The 13372-nt window shown below is 36.8% G+C and overlaps 1 protein-coding gene and 2 long non-coding RNA genes across 5 annotated transcripts in view; 1 reads left to right on the top strand and 2 right to left on the bottom strand.

The window, feature by feature from the left end:
• adgrb2 (adhesion G protein-coupled receptor B2) overlaps positions 1–13372 on the bottom strand; it is a 331945-nt gene that overhangs the window by 287785 nt on the left and 30788 nt on the right.
• On the top strand, positions 3655–7696 carry LOC309511468. 3 transcript variants are annotated; one of them, XR_014210650.1, is made up of 5 exons: positions 3655–5060; positions 5735–5836; positions 6546–6668; positions 6826–6938; positions 7562–7696. It is a non-coding gene; the product is annotated as an uncharacterized lncRNA (long non-coding RNA). The 3 variants fall into 3 exon arrangements; XR_014210651.1 differs by having other exon boundaries at positions 6823–6938; XR_014210652.1 differs by having other exon boundaries at positions 6546–6731; positions 6823–6938.
• Positions 9511–11869, bottom strand: LOC309511019. Its single transcript, XR_014210479.1, has 3 exons — positions 11766–11869; positions 10990–11091; positions 9511–10353 (listed from the first exon to the last, which is right to left on the bottom strand). It is a non-coding gene; the product is annotated as an uncharacterized lncRNA (long non-coding RNA).

Below are 13372 nucleotides of genomic sequence, written 5' to 3'. Positions count from 1 at the left end.
ATTGAAATAATTGTGATAAGCCCTTAATAAAATAAAATAAACCTTCTTCAGACACCTTATGGATGAAAGAACAATGAAAAAGCTGTTCCACAAAAAGTTGCATTGATACAAACAGGGGATGTGTTATGTGAAATAAAATATGTCACATTGAGAATAAGAAAAAAAAAAGACAATACTGGGGTAGAGTGGGTAGAGTATGGATACACCATTTGGGTCCCCTTGGATAAAACATGCCAGTAAAGTGGCATGTGTTCGGGTTCCAGCTGATGCTGGCACCTCAGGCTCTTCAGTGTGTTTGTGTTGGTGTTGTTTACTCTACTGCATTCATTACACATGCTTCCTGTCATCTGGTGTTCTCCTGGAGTTCCACCACCATGTGGCAGAAACGGAGCACAATTCTCCCTTCAATCTTGTATAAATTGCGGTCAATTTCAAGTACTTGAAATAAAAAGTTTTTTTTGCCACTGCATTAGCTGGAAAAATACAAAATCACAATTAAAAATAGTCCTGCAATTCATTATATGGGGTGTTTGCCTCAAATGTATTAAAAGAGTCATTAATGAAACCATTAAGGAGCAGGGAGAATCGTTCAGGGGAATTGGAACCAGAATTATTTTACTCCTTATAATTCTCATCCCGAGTCATTTCATCCAGTTTGACATTCACACGCTGAAATGTCATTCAGCCTTTTCATTGTACTTCCTGCTCTCTTTCTCTGTGATGAACTTCATGAAAACAAGGAGCACATTCATCTTCATCTCCATTATATTTAGAATATGATTACTTCAGCCATTGAACCTAATCATGGTCTCCATGCCCTCCATTTTTGAAGGTGCAAATAAGACCCAGACATAATTGGGAATGTCTGACATGCAGTCTATGAAAGGTATTTTTAGTCCATTAAAAATCCTATAGTATCCAGGATTTTAACAGTTGTCCCTGGATGTTGTAAAATACTTTGGAGCTTATCTAGAATATTATAGAATACATAGAGGGAGGATTGTGTTTTCTTCCCCTTTTTATTGTCAGCTATTTAAATCGTGGGAATAAATCTAAGGATTAATTTCTATAACAATAATAATTTAAATGTGTTTTAATGTTTTTAAAGTATATTTGTCTTCTATGGCACATACAATAATTATTACAATAGTCCAGGCATAAAGTAATAAAAGCATGAATAATCTTCTCCGAAGAATGAAAAGACTAATATTTTAAGTTTAGAAATAATTTGTAATTAAAAAAACAACAACAAAAAAAACAACAAGCAGAACAGAAACAGAACAAAAGCAAAATTCTGAGTCCAGAAAGACACAAAGGTTTCTTACACGAGACAAAATTGAAGGGAAATGATTACCAAGCTCATTTATAAGACCACCTTTCAATTTCGGGGGACCAAAGATAATTATTTCAGTTATGTCTTTATTAATTAGGAGAAAGATATTTGACAACAACTTTTTTTATGTTCTCAAGGCAGTCCATTAAAGGCTGGATGGAATCGCCCACTTTTAATGGCAAATATATCTGGGTATGATCAGCATGAAAATTAAAAGAAAAACATTATGCTTCCTAATGCTTCCTTTTCCAAGCGGAAGCATATAAGTTAAAAAGAAGAGGGCTCAGTATGGAACCCTGAGGTACTCCACTAAAAATAGGAGCTGCGGATTAGGAAAACTTACCCAAAGCTACAGAGAAAGTGTAACTTATGTACCGTTTTACTGATTAGTTTATTTTAGATTAACCCATTTTAACGGATGCTTCCAAGACATCATTCCAAGACAAATCATTCTCACAATTTATTTATGTTTGCCAACAAGACATTTACCCATAAAAAAAAAAGTTCAATACACAGAAAACCAAATGTTTAAATGTCCAAGGTGTAAAAACAGAAGTACAAGATCATTGAAAGATTTAATGGCAACGCAATGGCATGAGACCAGTGAGCCAGCGTCCAATTGTAACGAGACCTAGGCTATAATCACAAGCACCAGCTTTATATATTCCTGTGTGCATCAAGATCCCGAATGAAGAAAATTCAGGAAAAAAAAGGTTGGGCCCTCAACTTTTGTGCCCAAACTTTTCACCACACCCGCAGAGAGGAGCAAAGCAAGAACAAAGAACAATCATAAATTGCAAATACGATGTGGATCAACCCCTGCGATGTATAGTATATGAATAACTCAAAGGTGAAGCCAATCTGAAACCCAAGATCTTCTAGAGTCAGAGGCCACAAAAAAGGCAGAGGATGACAAAGAAGCGTTCCCTTGAGCAGGCAAGAATGTGCGAAATACAGCATTTATTATTCATGTGGAGATTTCAGAAGGTAAGGACAGAGGAGAGACAGGTGTGCTCAAATCTTCTCCCACAGGACTTCAAAGGGTCCATAAGATGAGAGCATGTAGAGGAGAAGAAATAAGTCCTACTTAAAAAACACAAAGTGACAGAGAATAACTAGATAAAAACACTGAAGGTCAGAGAAACAAAGTGCAAGAAGTATAAAAAAAATAAGTTTAAAGGAATGTTGTTTAATCTGAATTTCTAACTCCCCAATTCTGCGCCATCTCGAACCCACCTTGCTTTCAAACAGCAGTCAGGAAGCTTATTAGATTAGAAGAAATGACCTCTGCTCATTTCTCCCCCTGCGGTAGCACTGACAGAAGATTGCAGAGAACCAAATCAGTGCCTTATCACATTTTTCCCTCTCCCTTTTTTCTAAATGGCTCATCAAGCAAAAACACTTATCCTGGCAACTGCCCACAGAGAGATGAGGAAGAGAAGGTCGCGCCCACTTCTGCTCAGCATGCTTTTAAGAAGAACTGAGGCTCTATTTAGCTGTGTTCCAATTCACAGGGGCCATATGCAGTGTTCGCCAAAAAATTGGCAGACACTGGACAAAAGAGATCACTGGACAAAATGAGTTCATTTGAATGAACTTGAGCCGTGCTGATTATGAATTTTGGGCATGATGACATAATCAGTGCGGGGGTAACCAGTGCTCGAAGTGGGCCGGTACGCACTTCTATATTTTAATCTTGTGCATACCTTCGTCACTTTTTCTTTTTACTTTCTATAAAGTAACCAAGTAACACAATTAGTAACTTTTTTAGGGATTAACACAATTTTATAACGCATTAGCTTTTAAAGTAACTTTCCCCAACACTGGACATAATATACTTGTGTAAACATAGAAATAATATTTTTAACATAATATAACATTCAGCATAACCATGTTTCCACTAACTGATAAAAAAGGAAACATTTTAAAGACTTTAATAACAAACAAATAACAAAACAAAAAAAATAACAAAAAACATGCAACTTTTTTTTTTCAATCTATACCATATATTTAACAGTGTGTGTCATTGACTGATTTGGTGATATGTAAGCTATAACTGCCACACTGAATCACAAATTAAATATAAACATAAAGCATTGTGATGTGCATTTATACAGGTTACAAGCTCTCTCCCTCTCTCTCTCTGTGTGTGTGTGTGTGTGTGTGTGTGTGTGTGTGTGTGTGTGTGTGTGTGTGTGTGTGTGTGTGTGTGTGTGTGTGTGTGTGTGTGTGTGTGTGTGTGATATATGGCAGTTGCCAGCCCAATGTCGCAGCATACCTGTGGCGATGGCCACTCAGGTTTCAATCCCAACCTGGTCTCACAGGATTCCGTGAAATGTCCACGGGCCCTTAACTCAAAATCCGTGGAGCCATCACGGAATCGCCCCAAATTCCGTGATGCGGCCACGGATATTACTCCAATGCAAGTCAATGACATTGACCTTCCGTGGTCCACACACGGATACCCGCTTCAATGACGGAGTACAGATCTCACTCAATCGACGTGCTTTCTCATTTGGAAACGCAACATTTGAAGTATTTGTGAACTTTTCCAACATCAAATGCCATAATGACGTTAACCTGACTGTTATTGAAGCTATTGCATTGTCCTGTCATCATAAAATTTCGGTTTGTTTCAGTTAGCCTAACCAAAGTCCCGTGATGGCACCACGGACCTCAACAACCTGACCTCACTCATGGACGTTGTAATGTTGCTGGCTTGTTTAGGAACTTATAAGCTTTAGGTCGACTGTGTTGCAATGGCATGTAATTAACTTGACATTTTGTCTCGTCCTGTCATCATAAAATCCAGTTTGATGGCGTTTTACACCTATTGCTCGCTTGGCTATAGTCAGATCTAAAATCTGTGATAGGAGCACGGAGTGAGTCTGTGGTGAGACCACGGATAACTCCAACGCGCAAGTCAATGACACTCATCTTCCGTGGTCCACACACGGATACCCGTTTCAATGACAGAGAACAGATCTCACTCAATGGACGTGCTTTCTCATTTGGAAACACAACATTTTAAGTATTTATTTATTTTCCAACACCAAATACCATAAAGACTTTAACCTCTCTGTTATTGTAGCTATTGCATTGTCCAGCCATCATAAAAATTCAGTCTGATTCTGTTAGCCAAACTGAAGTCCCGTGATGGCACCACGGACCTCAACAACCTGACCTCACTCACTGGATGGTGTGATGTTGCTCACTTGTTTAGACACTTGAAAGCTTTATGTCGACTGTGTTGCAATTTTGTCTTGTCCTGTCATCATAAAATCCAGTTTGATGGCGTTTTACACCTATTGCTCGCTTGGCTATATAGTCAGATCTAAAATCTGTGATAGGAGCACGGATTGAGTCTGTGGTGAGACCACGGATAACTCCAACGTTCGTGATATGGTCACGTAATTTAATCTATTGATTCGTGCCACGGACACGTTTATTTCGTAATTTTTCGTCTTTCGTGATTACAGCTCGATTATTTCTGCCTGTCGGCTGCAGCAGAGAAGCTGTTTAATCAACATTTATTCACGAGATCTTATCGTGGTTTATGTATTTTTTTTAATGTTATTATTTCGGTCTTATTGCCAGGGAAGCTGGATTGTTTTGCTGTTTATTGATCTTTTTAAAATGATATTTTATTAGTAGGAAATCGCGCTGAAGAAGTCTCGTTCCGAACACATCGCGATATTTGGCATCAGTTCACGTGTGTCAGCTGTTGGTAAGTAGCCTAGTAAATAAATACCTAAATACGCTGTCCTAATAATGTGTGATATAATGTCTTTTCTGTTTGTCGATATTAATCTGCCAAATATATCTGCCATTTCCACGGAGACTTTGCGTTTCATTGCTTTCTAATTCAAAATATATGATTAAACACTGCCTGTCACGTGACGTGCTATAGGCTTAGATATTCATATCAGATTAAAAATAGTACAATTAGTTCCAAAGTTGTATTTGTAGTAGAAGCACAGTAAAAACAACACTTACCATGCTTTTACCACAGTAACATTAGTTTAACTGTGATAAGTGTAGTAAAAAGACAGTAATCACAAAACTTACCATGCTTTTACCACACTATTGGTAGTTTTAATGTGATACTTATTGTAAATGCACAGTAACCACAACACTTACCATGCTTTTACCACAGTAACCCTAGTTTTACTGTGATAGGGTGTGGTAAAAGGACAGTAACCACAAAACTTACCATGCTTTTACCTCTGTATTGATAGTTTTAAAGTGATATTTGTTGTAAATGCATATTAACCACAACACTTGCCATGCTTTTAACGCTTTATAATGTAACATCCAATATTTGTAAGGTAAATCAGTACTTTTTCCTTTAAATAATCCTATATATTATACATAATTATATTTTCTTTTCTCTTTTTTCAGCTGAAAAGACCTAAAGGGCCTTTCGGACTCAGTCAGCCCATTATTGTTTGAGGAGAAGTAAACGGAGGAGACGGAAAGCTGCAAAGGCAAATATTCACGATGGTATGTATGTGTTGGTTTTAACCCTAAATCAAACATTTTATCAACCATTTGTTGTTTCTTAAAACTTTTCTCACAAAACCCATAGCCCAATCAGTACAAACATAGTCTGAAAGTCTTAATAATTCACAAGATTTAACAAGTTGTCAAATTCGTACGATACTCGTACATATTTGTATACTCGTACACAATCCTGCAGCTTTTACTCCTAGTGCTGTCATTGGCTACTGCCTCAATTCCTGTACATATTTATCGCGATATTTGTAAATCAGTTGCGCCACTTCTTGGAAAGTTGTCGGATATCACACACACTGTCAGAAAGTTTATATTAATTGCAAATTGGTCCCCGTCTGTTTATGTTCCAGTGATACATGATGTCTCTCCACACCTCATAACCTACCTCTGTTTGCAAGAGTGGAAAAGCTTATCTGACTTGTCACATGACATCAGATACTCGATTATTTTGTCATAATCAGAATGTTACACTGCTGATAACTGTCCCGTTTGCATGTAAATCATTTTCATATAATTATTGCTTGCTATTAAAGACATACTTTTATTCATAGAAATGCCCACATATCAGTGAACTTATAAAATAAAAATGCTTTTAACATTTAATTATGCAACACTCTTTACAGAAAACATATCATACAGTTATAAACTGACTATTTGCAAGTAATGTATTAAAATTACCTTCCTTTCTGTTTTGCAGGATTGCTTAGTCCTTTTTTTTAAAGCTCTACCAATATCAAACTCAACAGCTCTTTTAAGAGCCAACCATTACAAGAGCTACTAGTGAGTCGTGGCGAATCTTGCCGTGATCAGCCCTTCCCAGGTAAAGTTTCTAGAATATTGCAATCAGTATTTACTCATCAAATGTTCTCTCCTGAATCATATGGTAAATTAACTTATTTAATACTGTCTTAATTTATGTTTCAGGAACAATAGTAATTGCACATAGAGTAAGTCGAGACTATCTTGTTTTACAGCAGAGAAGGAAGACCAGTCCTTATATCAACGCAAGCTAATCGAATAAGTCCTTTGTTTCGGGTGAGGAAGGAACATCTGGTGCCCAAAGAAGACAGAAAAGTGAGCGAGTCCATTGGTATGTCTTGAATTGAAACAATGCTGTAAAATGTAGTACATAATTTGATGTTGACAATTTTACATTGTACAGGTTTTCACTTGGTTTTTGATCATGTGAAGCTCTTGAAACAAGTGACAGAAGAGTATGTTGTCTGGAAAGAAATCAAGCATCACTGGCAAAGGCTCAAAAGAGACAATGCCTTTCTTAAAAATCTTTTAAAATAGGTTGCTGTTGATATGGGTAAAACAGTTTTTGTTCAGTACTTAGCTTATATTATGTGCTCCAATATATATATATATATATATATATATATAATAAATACTTCAATGTGTATATTATATAATGCTGCTTTGTAAATTTATGTAAGGAACAGGCAACTCTGGCCCTTTGCATTCTACTTTTTGAGGTTAATTAAGAGTTAACCTCCAATCGAGCACATCTGAAAATTTTAACCAAAGTCTTCAGGTTTATTTCTAGACAATAGGCAGGAGGGTTTGAGGTCGGAGCTAAATGTGCAGGACAGTGGACGCTGAGGGCCAGAGTAAACCATCACTGCTTTAAATAATGCAGAACATAAGCTGACCCGACTGGCCATTAAACAACTTTATTTGAATGGTTTCTGTTTTCTGTTTTACTTTCAGACCAGGACTGGAGAACGCCTGACAATGGGATGTTGAGACTTCTTCTCCTGGTTGAGAAAAAGCTCCACCACATCAGTGATCACATCTTCTGTTCTTCTGTTCTTCAACTGAACAAACTGTTTAGACGAGGAAGAAGAACACGAACATGATAGAGACGTACAGGGAAGAGCAAGAAACCAGTTTAGCTGTGATAATGAATCATTATTTTCCAACACAATATCAAATCTGTTTTCTGTAGGTGACTGAATATGATTCTCTGGCACTAATTTTATGGCTTCAGCAGCTGTGAATGGACTATTATGATGTTAATGTATTTTTGAAGACACATTTTTATTTATCTTGAATCTCATTTGTCTTTATGCTACTTTATTAACTTTATTCTGTGTCCTCCAATAAAGTGTTGTTTAATAAAGTATGGTGACTATTGTGTATTGAAAGTGGTGTTTGGTACAGTAAATAAACATTTTTATTTGAGAAATTTTAATTTCTTATTTCTTTAGTTTAATTAATTAAAAAATAACTAGGCCTACATATAATTAATAACTTATAAATTACTACATATAATTAATGACCATGATTCTTTTACTTGGGACATAAAAAAATTTAGATCTGGTTAATGATATTTGGGACAACAATGCAACAAAAGTTGCACATACTTGCATGTATGCCAGTTTGCAGTGAAATAAAGGGAAGCTATGTGAATAACAAGAGGCTGCAGTGGGCTATCTTGCTATAAATACTTAACGCTTAATTGAAGATGATCCATGTTGATCATTCTAGCACATCTACAACTGCTTTTTGAATGAAAGCATATATCACTGATGTCAGGCATATAAGCAGCAATCAGAGGGGGGGTGAAAAGGAAATGTTGGCACTGTTTTTTTGTTGTTTTACTGAATGGTGCATTACCCTTGTGTAATAGTAATAGTGTGTGTAGATCTGTGTAGATTGTATGGCCCAGCAATGGCCCCCAGAAGAGCAAACAAATGCACATTTCAAATGGCTGTAACTCGAAGTCCGGTTAGTGTATCAAAGAGAAAATCGGCAGGACGACTGCTTATGCTATTGTATAATAAATAATGTTGGCCACAGTTTTCAGATATATATGGAAAGCTGGCATAAAGGTTATTTTTAAAGTGCTCACAGTAAAATATCAAATTTCAGCCTGTCCCTCATATATGTCATAAAGGTTTGCGCAATGAAGATATCCAGTTGTCCATTAAATATATAATTTATTTAACATTTGTTTTATTACTAAACGTTTTATACTACATTACCCACATATCTCTGTCATTCTATCAGTGGAACAGGAAGCATTGTGCTGTAGTTCATTGAAATGTGCAGACATGCTTAGGGTTAGGGTTAGGATCTCGGTAAAGGAGTAATTTCTCACATTATAGAGACACTTTATAGTTAGCTTAATGTATAACTAATGTAATAATAACACCAAACCATACTTTGTAACATGAAGCGCCAGTTTATATGGGTTAAACGATTGTCCAATCACAGCGAGTTCTGCGATAAAGTCACAGCCAATACAAACCCAGCTGAATAAATGCGTCACACTTACATGCCCATTTATGGCAAATGATGACAGATCTCTTCTGGTTCCGGCTGCAGGGATAGATACCTTAAATATTTAATTAAGGCTGTTAAACATGTATATTTAAAAACAAAAGACTCTTTGTGTGGTTACCGTCCAAAAACGAGTTCACATGATCAATGACACAAATTTGCTTATTTGATTAGACTGATGCATAAATACATTTGAAAGAGAAACTTTTTTCTAAGCAAAGGCCTACAGCAGGAGTAGTTTTGCAGTATTTTAATTAAAGATAATTGCATGTAGGCCTACTATTAGTGCTTCTAACATTTACAGTGTATGTATAGTCAAAGATATATCAATTATATTCAAATAAATGTAACAAAAGCACAATGAATGGACACAATTTTGAAAGCTTATTCCAATATTTAATGTCAAACTGTTTAAAGACAAATGTAGCGCCAAAACTACTGCACAACAGTATAAAAATCAGTTAATTTAAAATATCCAGATACAGGGGCAATCTATTATAGTGACACATACATTAACGTTCAAAAAATTGCTATGATGAAGTTATATATTTACAAACCAAAATATGAGATTCAACTTTGTTATGTGAAAATACATTTGTTTCGTCGCTTTAAAGAACAAATAGGCAAAAACATAAGCACAACATTTTACATTCTCAACTTTCATTGTATATCTTTGTGATTATTGGTCACTTTTATTGTTACTATGCAATAAATATGTCCTTTAGCAAAACACCTGATGAGCACTGACCCTTTTTTATAAAGGCATTAGGCAGAAATCAAGTACAGTTTATGAAGCTGAAAAGAGAAAACAAAATGCTTTAACAATATGGAAAAAGATAAATCACTATTTTCAATATTGGTTCTGCATATATCAAAGAGATCCTGAGGAGGAGTGGGACTCCACATGAAGACTTTCAGAAACTGAGACAGAGCAAAGGGTGCACCTCGCTGGACACATCCTACGCATGCCCAAACAACAACACCCAAACACAGTGATGAAGTGGACACCACCAGGAGGATGCAGGAGACAGGGAAGACCAAGGAAGACACAGAGACAGATGTTTCATGAAGACCTGAAGAATGTCAGTGTCCCATGGGAAGATGTGGAGAACTTGGCCACGGATCGAATACGTTGGAGGACACTTGTTGCCCAATGTGCCCAGCACAGCACTTGATGATGACGTTGTGAGTTTATCCATAAGCGTGGGATATGTTTTCTGTAAAGAGTGTTGCATAATTAAATGTTAAAAGCATTTTTATGTTATAAGTTCACTGATATGTGGGCATTTCTATGAATAAAAGTATGTCTTTAATAGCAAGCAATAATCATATGAAAATGATTTACATGCAAACGGGACAGTTATCAGCAGTGTTACTGATCTGATTATGACAAAATAATCGAGTATCTGATGTCATGTGACAAGTCAGATAAGCTTTTCCACTCTTGCAAACAGAGGTAGGTTATGAGGTGTGGAGAGACATCATGTATCACTGGAACATAAACAGACGGGGACCAATTTGCAATTAATATAAACTTTCTGACAGTGTGTGTGATATCCGACAACTTTCCAAGAAGTGGCGCAACTGATTTACAAATATCGCGATAAATATGTACAGGAATTGAGGCAGTAGCCAATGACAGCACTAGGAGTAAAAGCTGCAGGATTGTGTACGAGTATACAAATATGTACGAGTATCGTACGAATTTGACAACTTGTTAAATCTTGTGAATTATTAAGACTTTCAGACTATGTTTGTACTGATTGGGCTATGGGTTTTGTGAGAAAAGTTTTAAGAAACAACAAATGGTTGATAAAATGTTTGATTTAGGGTTAAAACCAACACATACATACCATCGTGAATATTTGCCTTTGCAGCTTTCCGTCTCCTCCGTTTACTTCTCCTCAAACAATAATGGGCTGACTGAGTCCGAAAGGCCCTTTAGGTCTTTTCAGCTGAAAAAAGAGAAAAGAAAATATAATTATGTATAATATATAGGATTATTTAAAGGAAAAAGTACTGATTTACCTTACAAATATTGGATGTTACATTATAAAGCGTTAAAAGCATGGCAAGTGTTGTGGTTAATATGCATTTACAACAAATATCACTTTAAAACTATCAATACAGAGGTAAAAGCATGGTAAGTTTTGTGGTTACTGTCCTTTTACCACACCCTATCACAGTAAAACTAGGGTTACTGTGGTAAAAGCATGGTAAGTGTTGTGGTTACTGTGCATTTACAATAAGTATCACATTAAAACTACCAATAGTGTGGTAAAAGCATGGTAAGTTTTGTGATTACTGTCTTTTTACTACACTTATCACAGTTAAACTAATGTTACTGTGGTAAAAGCATGGTAAGTGTTGTTTTTACTGTGCTTCTACTACAAATACAACTTTGGAACTAATTGTACTATTTTTAATCTGATATGAATATCTAAGCCTATAGCACGTCACGTGACAGGCAGTGTTTAATCATATATTTTGAATTAGAAAGCAATGAAACGCAAAGTCTCCGTGGAAATGGCAGATATATTTGGCAGATTAATATCGACAAACAGAAAAGACATTATATCACACATTATTAGGACAGCGTATTTAGGTATTTATTTACTAGGCTACTTACCAACAGCTGACACACGTGAACTGATGCCAAATATCGCGATGTGTTCGGAACGAGACTTCTTCAGCGCGATTTCCTACTAATAAAATATCATTTTAAAAAGATCAATAAACAGCAAAACAATCCAGCTTCCCTGGCAATAAGACCGAAATAATAACATTAAAAAAAATACATAAACCACGATAAGATCTCGTGAATAAATGTTGATTAAACAGCTTCTCTGCTGCAGCCGACAGGCAGAAATAATCGAGCTGTAATCACGAAAGACGAAAAATTACGAAATAAACGTGTCCGTGGCACGAATCAATAGATTAAATTACGTGACCATATCACGAACGTTGGAGTTATCCGTGGTCTCACCACAGACTCAATCCGTGCTCCTATCACAGATTTTAGATCTGACTATATAGCCAAGCGAGCAATAGGTGTAAAACGCCATCAAACTGGATTTTATGATGACAGGACAAGACAAAATTGCAACACAGTCGACATAAAGCTTTCAAGTGTCTAAACAAGTGAGCAACATCACACCATCCAGTGAGTGAGGTCAGGTTGTTGAGGTCCGTGGTGCCATCACGGGACTTCAGTTTGGCTAACAGAATCAGACTGAATTTTTATGATGGCTGGACAATGCAATAGCTACAATAACAGAGAGGTTAAAGTCTTTATGGTATTTGGTGTTGGAAAATAAATAAATACTTAAAATGTTGTGTTTCCAAATGAGAAAGCACGTCCATTGAGTGAGATCTGTTCTCTGTCATTGAAACGGGTATCCGTGTGTGGACCACGGAAGATGAGTGTCATTGACTTGCGCGTTGGAGTTATCCGTGGTCTCACCACAGACTCACTCCGTGCTCCTATCACAGATTTTAGATCTGACTATAGCCAAGCGAGCAATAGGTGTAAAACGCCATCAAACTGGATTTTATGATGACAGGACGAGACAAAATGTCAAGTTAATTACATGCCATTGCAACACAGTCGACCTAAAGCTTATAAGTTCCTAAACAAGCCAGCAACATTACAACGTCCATGAGTGAGGTCAGGTTGTTGAGGTCCGTGGTGCCATCACGGGACTTTGGTTAGGCTAACTGAAACAAACCGAAATTTTATGATGACAGGACAATGCAATAGCTTCAATAACAGTCAGGTTAACGTCATTATGGCATTTGATGTTGGAAAAGTTCACAAATACTTCAAATGTTGCGTTTCCAAATGAGAAAGCACGTCGATTGAGTGAGATCTGTACTCCGTCATTGAAGCGGGTATCCGTGTGTGGACCACGGAAGGTCAATGTCATTGACTTGCATTGGAGTAATATCCGTGGCCGCATCACGGAATTTGGGGCGATTCCGTGATGGCTCCACGGATTTTGAGTTAAGGGCCCGTGGACATTTCACGGAATCCTGTGAGACCAGGTTGAATTATTCACTCGCTGTTTGATTTATGAGGACTTAGCGCCAACCACAAGCTCATTTCCTTAAACACCATCGCCCATCGCACTGTGATTCACACTGCAAAGTCACATCCTCCAGAGCTACTGGAGCCTCAGTCACCCAAAGACCAACAGATTTATGTTCGCTAAACATGCATATCTCAACAAAAATGAA

This window comes from Leuciscus leuciscus (genome assembly GCF_965113295.1).
Source record: "Leuciscus leuciscus genome assembly, chromosome: 12".
Taxonomy (NCBI): Eukaryota; Metazoa; Chordata; class Actinopteri; order Cypriniformes; family Leuciscidae; genus Leuciscus; species Leuciscus leuciscus.
The sequence above is the reverse complement of the archived record's forward strand: the minus strand, read 5'-3'. Positions and strand labels throughout refer to the sequence as shown.